Below are 12,985 nucleotides of genomic sequence, written 5' to 3'. Positions count from 1 at the left end.
CTAAGCATTACAAAGCTCTAAACCAAACTAATGAACCACTAAATCATACATAGTCTATCCTACCTTTTCAAATACACCTTTACAGTAACAAAGCAAATAGTCTGCAGGGTTATAACTTTATGATTAAAAGTTGGCAAAATAATTAAGAGAAAGCTGAATTTATATTTATAATATATAAATTTATATAAATATAATATATTTATATAATATGATAATATATAATATTAATAATTATATAATATAATGATATAATATATAGTAATATGAATATATTAAAGATATAAATATAAATAAAATATATTATAGATAATTTATATTTATATTTATTATAGATAAATTATAAATATATTTATCTGTAAATATATTATAAATAATACATTATAATATATAATATATAATATATATCACATTTAATATCATATATCATGTTTTTATATATTTATAATATAAAACAATATATCTAATATATATTAATATAATATAACATAAAATCAATATAATACAGTATAATACATTATATTATATATTATAATACATAATACATTATATTATGTATTATTATATATTATATTATATTATATTATATTATTATAATATATTTATTATAATTTTAATTATATATCTGTTATTATATATATTATATCTATTATTTTATAAATATATATAAAGATATTATATATGATATACACAATATATAGTATATAAATAATATATATTACACATATAATGTATATAATATAATATATAACAAATTATAATATATTATATAAAATTAATAATTATATAATAAAATGATAATATAATATATATAATATATGTAATATAATATATATATATTATATACGGAGAAGGCGATGGCACCCCACTCCAGTACTCTTGCCTGGAAAATCCCATGGATAGAGGAACCTGTAGGCTGCAGTCCATGGGGTTGCTGAGAGTTGGACACGAGTCAGTAACTTCACTTTCCCTTTTCACTTTCATGCATTGGAAAAGGAAATGGCAGCCCACTCCAGTGTTCTTGCCTGGAGAATCCCAGGGACAGCAGAGCCTGGTGGGCTGCCGTCTATGGGGTCTCACAGAGTCAGACACGACTGAATCAACAGTAGCAGTAGTAGCAGCAGCATATATTATATAATTTTGTAATATAATATATTATTATATATAATATACTATAATATATATCATATTTAATATCATATATCATATATAATATCTTTATACATTTATGAATGATATATATCATATTTATAATATGATATATATTATATTTATATTATATTATTTTATCTTTAGAATATGATATATATTATCTTTATAATATAATATATATAACATTTGATAATAATATATTTTATATATTATATATCATATACATATATAATATATAGTATTATTAATAATACAACATATTCTATATATTATACATTACATATAATGTATATAATATATATAATATACATTATATATATTATAATGTATATAATGCATATATCAAACATGACAGATATGAGGTTAATATTTACAATACAAAAGTCCAGAATATATTCAATTCAGTTCAGTTCAGTTCAGTTGCTCAGTCATGTCCGACTCTTTGTGACCCCATGAATCGCAGCACACCAGGCTTCCCTGTCCATCACCATCTCCCAGAGTTCACTCAGACTCACGTCCGTTGAATCCGTGATGCCATCCAGCCATCCTATCCTCTGTTGTGCCCTTCTCCTCCTGCCCTCAATCCCTCCCAGCATCAGAGTCTTTTCCAATGAGTCAACTCTTCGCATGAGGTGGCCAAAGTACTGGAGTTTCAGCTTTAGCATCATTCCTTCCAATGACCACCCAGGACTGATCTCCTTCAGAATGGACTGGTTGGATCTCCTTGCAGTCCAAGGGACTCTCAAGAATCTTCTCCAACACCACAGTTCAAAAGCATCAATTCTTTCGCACTCAGCTTTCTTCACAGTCCAACTCTCACATCCATACATGACTACTGGAAAAACCATAGCCTTGACTAGATGGACCTTTGTTGGCAAAGTAATGTCTCTGCTTTTGAACATGCTATCTAGGTTGGTCATAACTTTTCTTCCAAGGAGTAAGCGTCTTTTAATTTCATGGCTGCAGTCACCATCTGCAGTGATTTTGGAGCCCCCCCAAAATAAAGTCTGACACTGTTTCCACTGTTTTCCCATCTATTTCCCATGAAGTGATGGGACCAGATGCCATGATCTTAATTTTCTGAGTGTTGAGTTTTAAGCCAACTTTTTCACTCTCTTCTTTCTCTTTCATCAAGAGGCCTTTTAGTTCCTCTTCACTTTCTGCCATAAGGGTGGTGTCATCTGCATATCTGAGGTTATTGTTATTTTTCCTGGCAATCTTGATTCCAGCTCGTGCTTCTTCCAGCCCAGCATTTCTCATGATGTACTCTGCATATAAGTTAAATAAGCAGGGTGACAATATACAGCCTTGACGTACTCCTTTTCCCATTTGGAACCAGTCTATTGTTCCATGTCCAGTTCTAACTGTTGCTTCCTGACCTGCATACAAGTTTCTCAAGAGGCAGGTCAGGTGGTACTTCTTATTCCAAGACATGGAATCAACGACTCTCAATGAACTTTTCTTTTTCTTATATACAAAATTTCTAGGCTTCCCTGGTCGCTCAGCAGTAAAGAATCCGTCTGCAGTGCAGGAGACGCAGGAGACCTGAATTTGATCCCTGGCTCGGGAAGATCCTCTGGAGGAGGGCACGGCAACCCACTCCAGTATTCTTGCTGGGAAAATCCTGTTGAGTCCTGCACCAGGCCACAGGTTCAAAGCGACACCACAGCCACAGAAGCAGAGCCCAGAACTAACATCACCTCCGAAGCTTACTGAGACCCTTTGTAACTGTTACCAAAAGCACCCTGATCATCACTAACAAGTTTTCTGACACCAAATTAGGCAAAGATGTTCACTCCAGTGAAAACCGTATAGAGCCCTAACCAATCACTTAACACCAACCTTCCAGCAGGAATTGTTTTTCTGTCTTGTGGCTATAAAAATTGGCTCTTAATTCAAGAAAACTGTCAACTCTTCCTATAAAAGTTGGGAGATCTCCTGGTCTATCAGGAGGCATTATCAGTGCCTTCGTTGTCTCTGCTCTTTGTTCTTAATCAACTCACTCCTGTCTGAAATGCTCTGTGTCTGAAAATTCTTTTCCAACAAATCCCACGGACAGAGGAGCCTGGAGGGCTACAGTTCATGGGGTCGCCAAGAGTCGGACACAACTGAAGTGACTGAGCATGCGTGCACACAAAGCTCCAGTTGAAGAAGCTTTAGAAATATACTGAACTCACCTAACATGATTAATTTAGTTGAGATTTGGGTGTTCAGAGTGGGCAAGTTAAATGATTCCTCTGGACAATCTTGGTCATCCATGGCTGCTAAAACTTTCAGATACCAGTGTGGGTGGGACTAACCTAGATGGGAGCAGAGTGGGGAGCTAAAGGGACAGTGTCTGGGGGCGAATAGGGGACCCGTAACTAAGCACAAGTGTCATTTTGATCCAAAGGATCTGGGCAGAAAACAGAAGGCAGAGTCTGAGCTGTGGAGCCGCAGACAGAGACAGCTGCTCTTGTCAAGGAGGTTCAGGTTGGGGAAGTGAGACAATGCCTGAGAAAGCTCCCCCACCCATGGACACATACTTATGTGAGTCAACAGGTTGGGACACGAGAAAAGCAGCATCTCCTGCAAAATATTAACTTAATGTGTTCAGTCACACAGTTGTGTCCAACTCTTGGGACCCCGTGGACTGTAGCTGCCAGGTTCTTCTGTCCATGGGGATTCTCCAGGCAAGAACACTGGAGTGGGTTGCCATGCCTCCCTCCAGGGGATTTTCCCAACCCAGGGATCAAACCCACATTGCAGGTGATTCATTATCATCTGAGCCACCAGGAAGCCCCCACTAACCTGATAGTGATAACAAAAATAAAAGTAGTAGATAATTATCTTATCCCACCAATTTAGGCATATGAGGAATGGTGTAGCCTTTCTTTAAAAAAAAATGTAAATTCATCTAGCTCTGAGTCTCCGTCCAGTTGATTGGAAATTCATTTCTAATGTGCATTGCCATTCCCTTCTCCAGGGGATCTTCCTAATCCAGGGATTGAACCCAGGTCTCCTCCATTGCAGGCAGATTCTATACTGTCTGAGCCAACAGGCAAGCCCCATTAAATTGTAGGCAGCCCTCAGTTCTTCTGCCCTGGTGGTGCTTCTGGGATGCTCATTGTCAGAATCTTTATTGCCATGGTCATGCTGCTTAATTCTTCAATATCCATTCAAATGTGAATCCGTTGTTGTCATCTCAGCTTCTTGCCACATTCAGATGGTTTGCTAATGTGAGGGATTCTGCATAAAACTCTCAATGACAGTGAAAGTCGCTCACTGTTTCTGACTCTTTTCGACTCAGGGACTGTATGCTGCTGCTGCTGCTGCTAAGTCGCTTCAGTCGTGTCTGACTCTGTGCAACTCCACAGACAGCAGCCCACCAGGCTCCCCCGTCCCTAGGATTCTCCAGGCAAGAACACTGGAGTGGGTTGCCATTTCCTTCTCCAATGCATGAAAGTGAAAAGTGAAAATGCGATTACTCAGTCGTGTCCAACTCTTAGCAACCCCATGGACTGCAGCCTACCAGGCTCCTCCATCCATGGGATTTTCCAGGCAAGAGTACTGGAGTTGGGTGTCATTGCCTTCTCCACAGGGACTGTACAGGCCATGGAATTCTCCAGGCTAGAATACTGGAGTGGGTAGCCTATCCCTTCTCCAGCAGATCTTCCCGACCCAGGAATTGAACCAGGGTCTGCACTGCAGGCTGATTCTTTACCAACTGACCTATGAGGGAAGCCCAATGAAGCATGGATTCAAATCTAGGTCTTTCTGAAATAACACTTCTTCTCAGGCTAACATTATATACAATGTCCTTAGAGTGGGCAACATAGAATTGGGGTGGAACAATGGGTAGGAGGCCCAATTTTGTCCTCCTTCTGAAGCATCAGAGATCTCTGATGTATCATCACTCTTCTGCCCAGGTAATCCAGGTTGGTATTTCACCCGAAATTAGTGACTTAGGTGGATAGAAAATTCTCTTTTTGGGCAAAGGCCTTTCGTGGCCTCTGTTGAGAAGGAAGCTGTGAGTACAATCTCCATAGGAGCTTTTGTCTAAGATAAGAAGATAAAAATACATTCGGTACTCTGGAGCAATTTGATGGCTTTAGTTAAGGAAGAAAATCTCTCAGCTGAAGTGGAATTAGAGTTGACCTTTTAAAAAAGGGTTGGCTTTAGATTTTCTGAAGAAATGGCTTCCAATTCTGAAATACAGAAAACTCTGTGTGGTGGGAAATTATGGTCAATTGCCTTGAACCTTCCTGGTATGAAATTCCAAACCCATCTAGGGTTACATAATTGTTTCCAATACCTGGAAACATATAAACACTTAATTTCATTGTTTGATGGGTCCTAGTTGTGCTCTCATGCTGGCCAATTCTGGTTACACTATAACTAGTTACACTCAGAGAGCTTTTGTTCTCCACATTATTTAAAGTTGCTTTTTAAAGAGGTAATTTTGACATCATTCAAAATTCAAAATGAATTAAAGGAATACAGTCAAATCTGCCTCCAACCCCCGCCCCCCCCACTCACCAATGTCCCCTTCCCAGAGGCAAGCATGTTTTTAACAACTTGAATGCTTTTTTTCCAGAAATGTTTTGCTCAGATACAAATGGCAGTGTAATTTACTGTCATGCACCTTGCTTTTTTAATGTACTTAGCAGTATTTTGGTGATCCTTCCCTATCAGTTCACATAGTCATGATGTGTGTTCGTTCTTTTGTCTGCATTAGATTCCATTATATGCATGGACTGTTATTTACGCAAACTGTCACTTATTGATGGAGTATTTAGGTTGTTCACTTTTCTTTCCTTTTTGCAATTTTAATGAAGCTGCAATGAATAACTTTGTTTTACATATTTATCAGCATTGTAAGTACACCTAAAGAATAAGTTCCTAAAAATGGATTGCTGGGTTAAAAGGTATGTATAAATTCACTCAGTCATGTCTGATTCTTTGTGACCCCGTGAACTGGAGCTCTCCAGGTTCCTGTGTTCATGGAATTCTCCAGGCAAAAATCCTGTAGTGGGTTGTCATGCCCTCCTCCAGAGGATCTTCCCAGCCCAGGGGTTGAACCTGGGTCTCCCGGATTGCAGGCATATGTACTTATAATTTTCAGAGTTATTATCAGATATCTACACATAGAGGCTGTTTAAATTTAAATTTGCTGTAAGAATATATGAGTCCCTATCACTATTTCACAGTTTCCTACACTGTTATCAGTATCGCAACAACTATTTTTTCCCTTTCTTGACTGTGCCAGGTCTTAGTTGCAGCATGTGGGATCTTAGTTTCCTGACCAGGGATTGAACCCAGGCCCCCTGCATTGGGAGCAAGGCATCTTAGCCACTGGACCACCAGGGAAGTCCCAGCATCAACTCTGGTCTTTGCCCAGTCTAACAGATGAAGCAGAGCTTCTCATTTGTAGTTTTAATTTACATTTCTCTTAATCTGAACATATTTTTATAAGTTTAAGAGTCAAGTTCATTTGTTTTATTATGAGCAATTATTATTTTTTGGGGTCATTAGTCTTTTTCATATTGATTTATAAGAACTCTTCAGATAAAAATGAAATTAGTCTTCTTTCCATGATATAAATTGTGTGTATTTCCTCTAGTTTTTCTCCTTTGTATTTTGACTCTGATTATGGTAGTTTTTGTCATGCAGAGACTTTAAAAATTTAATATGTATCTAAAATTATTAATCTTTTAAAAACAGTTTTGAGGATTTACTGCTTAGTTACAAAGGCATTCCCTTCTCCAAGGTTTTAAGTTCTTTTATGATTTCTTCTAGTACTTTTTGGGTTTCACTTTTTACATTTAAATCTTTCATGTCTGTGAAATTCATCCTGGTGTATGGTGTGAATGCAACAGTTAGGATAACCTCATGTATGCTGCAGTATCCACCGAAGCCTCATCACTGAAAACAGCAAAGGTCCATTTCCTACTCCCGTTACATGTTCACTTGGGTTAGCTGGGGCCTCTTGGGAGCCAGGCTCACAGGAACATTGTTGGTCTCTGTGCCAGGAACATAGAGGCGTCATGGCTCACTCCCTGGCTCTTAAAGTTGCCCCTTGGAGGGAACACATTTATGCTCACATTTCACTGGTCAAAGCAAATCACATGGTCAGAGAAAGAACTGGAGTATTTGTAAACAGACTCAATGATTACGGCCAGGATTATGATCCAACTCTTATTTCCAGATAACAGCTTTCTTGTCTCAGTTCTACTGACTCATCCACATTTTTCCCACTGACTTGAAATACATTCTTCATTGTGGTCTAAATCCCATTATGGATTTGGAATTACTCTATTTAGCTCCAATGATCAGTCTATTCATGCAGCGTTTGGTTTTATTTGTGTTCATAATTAATAAATCACCATTTCATAATTTATTATGGAGTTATATAATATGTTTTAATATGTTAGTCCTCTCCCAATATTTTCTTCTCTCTTAATATTTTCTATTGTTTCAGAATCTTACTGACTGTTCTTGCTTGCTTATTTCTTTCAAATGACTTATAGAATCAGCTTGTTCAGTTACAATATCCTACTGATGACTGTATTGAGTTCCCATTAAGTTTCTAATTTAACATGGAAAGAACTAACATTTTTATGATGCTGAGTCTTCCTCCCCAAGATCATGTTGCATCTTTCCTTCTGTTTGGAACTTCTTTTTGTCCTTCAGCAGCATTTACAATTTTGCCTCCATTACCATGACATTTCCCAAGTTCCTGGCTGTTTTGTCATTGGTATTGCTGCTGTATAAGAAGAAGCTCTCCCTCCTTCCCTTCCTTCTTTCCTTTCTTCCATCTTTCCTTCTATCCTTCTTCTTCTCTTTCTTTCTCATTCTTTGCATGTGTGAAAGTTACTGATTGCTCCAAACTTGTTAAAAATCACTAAACTAGAGGTGAAGGCAGAGTGCATAGGGATGACTCAGTGTTGACCCAGGGTAAGCTAGAGTTGCTCACAAATATGTCAATCCTGCTTTTAACCTGCAGAGATCATAGTACAATGAACTCGAGCATTATGGTTGTTAATCATAAAGTTTGTTTATTTGATAAATTGGCAAGAGGGAAGTAGGTTAATATAAAGGGGGAAAAGAACCTTATCTGAAAACTCCCAGCTTAAGCCACTCAGGCATCTCCTAAGCAGTGAAATAAATGAAACGTAACTGGACCAAAGTCCTGACACAGTGCTTGAAACCTATCAGATGATTTATCAGATATTTCTGGAGTAAAGCTGAGTCCAGCGACAAGTTTTAGAGCATGAAGGGGCTTGAGAACAGCTAGAATAATGACTTCTCAACTCTGGTTGCATCTGAGAAAAACTGAGGAAAAAAAGCACTGATATCTGAGCCCACTCCAGACCAGTGACATCAGAAACTATAGGAGTGAGGCTGGGGGAGGATGGGAAGGAAGACCTTTTATAACTTCCCAGCTGATTTTATTTTACTGCCAACTGGAGAACCAGGGCTTTAGACCAGTGTTCTTGCTGAGCAGGTGAGGAGAGAGTGGGGAAGTGGGAGGAGGTGTCTGTGGTTGAGTTGAGACCGGAACTAGGTCTCAGGGTGCCCAGCCCAGGTGAGAGCAGCTGTGCTCCATGAGATTGCTCCTGGCAAGCTCCTGAGGGCAGTGGGGTGAGCAACTCATTTCCCCACTGCAATGACCCCATGAAGGAGGGACTACACGGTGCCCATTTTACCAGGAAGGGATGTGAAGCCAGTTCTGCAACTGACCCATGGTGACACAGCTAAAAAGAATCAGAATTCGGCAGAGCACCCAGGACTGGCTGATTCAGAGGTCCCTGTGCCCCAGGCTGGCCACTTGCCCACTCTAGCCAGAGGCCTAGAGACGTTACCAACCACTTTCCCTTCCCTGGGGTAGCAATCCATTATATCTTACAGTGTCATCAGGAATTGCTTAGCCTTTAATAGTTTAAGCAGTGTGACCTCTTTCTCAGTTGAGATTTTACTTCAAGAACAGGGAGCATGGGACTTCCCTGGATGCCCAGTGGTTAGGAGTCCCAGCTGTCACTGCTGTGACCTGGGTTCAGTTCCTGCTCGGGGAACCGAGATTCTGCAAGCTGCATGAGCCACCGAAAGAGAAGGAAAAAACAGGGAAAGGAATGCCCCAGCTTGGATCGTCCTGTCATCCTCGCCTCGGAGGAACAATGTTTAAAAAGTTCAGGGGTTCATGCTTGTGGGATCTTTTCCTGCTCTGATATTAGAGGGTGAAGGCTAAAAACAGAAAGAAAGAAAGAATGAGAGGAATTTGTTATCCGTTCAGCCAACAATGGACATTTAAGGTGGCCTCTACTTCTGTTTCATTGTCAATAAGGCTGCGGTCAACGTGGGCGCGCAGATATCTCTTGCAGATCTTGATTTCAATTCTTTGGGGGTAAATATCCAGAAGTAGGATTACCAGATCACGTGGAAATCCCTTTTGAAATTTGTGGAGTATCCTCCACAGCAACTATACCATTACATTCCCACCAACAGTGCACAAGTGTTCAGGTTTCTCAACATCACCAACATTTTAACTTTCTGATAACAGCCAGTCTAAAAGTGTGGTGATGTTTTGTGGCTTTGATTTGCATTTCCCTAATGATTAGTGACCTTGAACATCTCCTCTCCCTGTTGACCATTTGTATGTCTTCTTTGGAGAAATGTCTGTTCAAACCTTATGTCCATTTTTCAGTAGGCTTCTTTCTTTCTTTCTTTTTTTTTTTTTGCTACTGAGTCATAGAAGTTCCTTATATAGTTTGGATACTAACCTCTGATGAGATAATAAGGTTTACAAATATTCTCTCCCATTTCGTAGGTTTTCTTCATTGTATACCTATAGTGGGATATTATTCAACCTTAAACATGAAAGGGGTTGTGTAATAGGTGACAACATGGATGAAACTGGAGGACGTTGTGCTGAGTGAAATAGGCAGTCAGAGAAGGACAAGCCCTGTAAGATTCCACTAACGTGAGGTCTCCAAAACAGCCACACTCAAATTTTAAGAGCCAAGAGTAGAATGGTGGTTACCAGGGGCTGTGGGAAGGTGAGGTGGGAAATTGTTGTCCACGGGATACAAAGTTGAAGTTATGCCAGATGAAAATGTTCTAGAGATCTGTTGTGCGATCTTGTGCCTGTTAACCATACTGTGTTGCACACTCAAACATTTGTTAAGAGGGAGGTCTCATGTGAAGTGTTCTCACTACAACAAAAGGGAGGGGAAAAAGGGAGGAATTCGGCTGACCCCCTTCACTTCACACTGCATTTCCTCTCCAGCCGCACGTGCGATTTTTGCCCTTCAGTTTTGCCAACCCCAGATCCTACAGACCAAGCCCCCAGCTTAGCGAGGGCCTGGTTTTAAGGGCCACACCTTCGGGGCTCTCAGGTTACGCACCCACCTCTCCTAATGAGATGACAGGCATCTGGGCGGCGCATGGGGACCAGCCATATTGGACCACTTTTCTCTGCCACCCCGCCCCCCCTGGTTTAGGGCAATCAGAGGCCTGGATGCCAAGCCTGGTTTGGGGAGATTTTCTCCAGCAGGCTCCCTCCACCCATGCCTGCCCCCCTACCTCCTCCTGGCCCTGGCAGCTGCAAGGAGACCTCTAGACCCGCTAAGTGACAGGGCTGCAGGGGCCAGAGCGGGCAGCTTCAAGCTACTTCTGGAAACAATTTCTTCTGCTCTGCTTTGGGAGTCTGTGCAATTTTCTCTCCTGTCTCCCTGCTGCCTTTTGCTGGAGCTATCCCTGGGGTTCTGCTTTCCTTGTTGCCCTATCCTGGCCCATGTATGTGTATGTATGTGTGTGTGTAAGACAGAGGATGGCTCTGTGTGAACACTTCTCCCCTCACTCCTAGACTCCATCTCTTTCTCCTCTGCTTCTCACATGGGAACAGCCCAGATCTGCCGGAATTCCAGCCAGCCAGGGTGCCCTGATTGCCCACTCCGGCCTAGGCACTGCCTTGCAGCCCTGAAAGATCCAGAGGTGGGCCAGACGTGGTCCAGCCTGTGGTCCACATCAGAGGTGGACACAAGCTAAATGCCCAGGGTGGGACTCAGGGCTCAGGAGAGATGTAGAGGGCTCCAAGGGACCAGGGGTGACATCGCTTCCGTGTGGGGGGCTCAGAAGTGGAGCTTACTCAGGTCTCCCCGTCCCTGGGTTTCCACTACTGTCCAAATGCGAGGGGCCCATCTCTCATGGGATTGGAGTGAGGGTGGATGAGGGGCGTCAAGTGTCGCTGTGGCCGTCATGTTACATATGGACTTGCTCCTGGTCACACAGCCACTGGCTGGTGTCAAGCTGTCACCTGGGACCCCTGGCTCCCAAGGTCTTTCTGAAAGGCCATCCTGCCTCGCTTGTCAAGTTAAATCCATCCTCAGCTTATCCTCTGTCGTAACAGTGGCTGACATTCTGCCAGTTCCACTGGGAACTCCTGGAAGGCAGGGCTGGGCTCCCCTGTGTATGGAAGGATGATCTTTGCCAGTGTTACCTATACTGCCCATGTGTTTGCCTGTTCCAGAAGGCTCACCAGTGTTTGAGCTTTGCTGTCGCAGGATTTTTGGGTCCTGGGACTGAGAATCAGACAGGAGAGGGTCCCCTCGCCTTTGGTATCATGGACGGCTGAACTCAAGCAGGGACTTGGACCAGATCATTCTTCAGGGTGTGGATGGGGGGTGGGCAGATCAGAGGGATGAACAGGAAGGAGGCCCTTAAACCTGGAAGAGAGGAGACAGGGCACATGAAAAGGGGCCCCAGCACTTCCATCCCTAGCAAAGGCCTGGGGATGACCAGACCTTGTACAGGGCCCCTCAGGATGGGTGAGAATGGTCGGAAACCTGGACGTATGAATGCTGATGCCGCTAAGTCGCTTCAGTTGTGTCTGACTCTTCATGACCCTATGGACCATAGCCCATCAGGCTTCTCTGTCCATGGGACTTGCCAGGCAAGAATACTGGAGGGGGTTACCATGCCCTCCTCCAGGGATTTGACCCAACCCAGGGATCGAACCCGCATCTCTTACATCTCTTGCATTGACAGGTGGGTTTCCTCACCACTAGCACCACCTGGACACTGGCTGGCTTCACAGCCCCTGCAGGCCTGGACAGGAGTGACTCAGCAGGGCCTCTGAGAGCAGAGAAGCGTGTGACAGGATCAGCAATCTCCCAGCCAAAGGAGGGCCTGGAGATGAGCCTCGAATGGCCAGAAGAGGCTCTCTGCCAGCTCCCAGGATGGAACCCAGAATAGATCTGACTCTTCCAGGAAAACTCAAGGGACATGGCATTGTTGACCCAGAGGTGGGGATTAAAGCCACACCAGCCACAAGTAGAGCCCCACCTGGTATTCGTTCAACAAGCATGTTCCCCACTACAGCATCACTGCAGACCGTAAGCTGGTGCCAGCCAGTCTTGATGGGCACCATGTTGATGTTTCTAGGGATGCTGAAACCAATGAACTCAAACTGGGTGACTTAAAAATCCAGTATCATATGGTATTGCTTATATGTAGAATCTAAAAAAAATAAAGGTACAAATGAACTTACCTACAAAACAGAAATGAGTTACAGATGTAGAAAATAAACTGATGGTTGCCAGGGTGTAAGAAGGGGAGGGAAAAATTGAGGGATTGGGATGGACATACACAGACTGCTATATATAGAATGGGCTCGCTGTTGGCTCAGACGGTAAAGAATCTGCTGAAATGTGGGAGACCCTGGTTTGATCCCTGGGTTGGAAAGATCTCCTGGAGAAGGGAATGGCTACCCACTCCAATATTCTTGCCTGGAGAATCCCCCTGAACAAAGGAGCCTCACAGGCTACAGTTCAGGGGTCACAAAGAGTCGGACACGCTG

Source organism: Budorcas taxicolor, chromosome 21 (assembly GCF_023091745.1).
Source record: "Budorcas taxicolor isolate Tak-1 chromosome 21, Takin1.1, whole genome shotgun sequence".
Lineage (NCBI taxonomy): Eukaryota > Metazoa > Chordata > Mammalia > Artiodactyla > Bovidae > Budorcas > Budorcas taxicolor.
Note: the sequence above shows the minus strand (reverse complement) of the source record.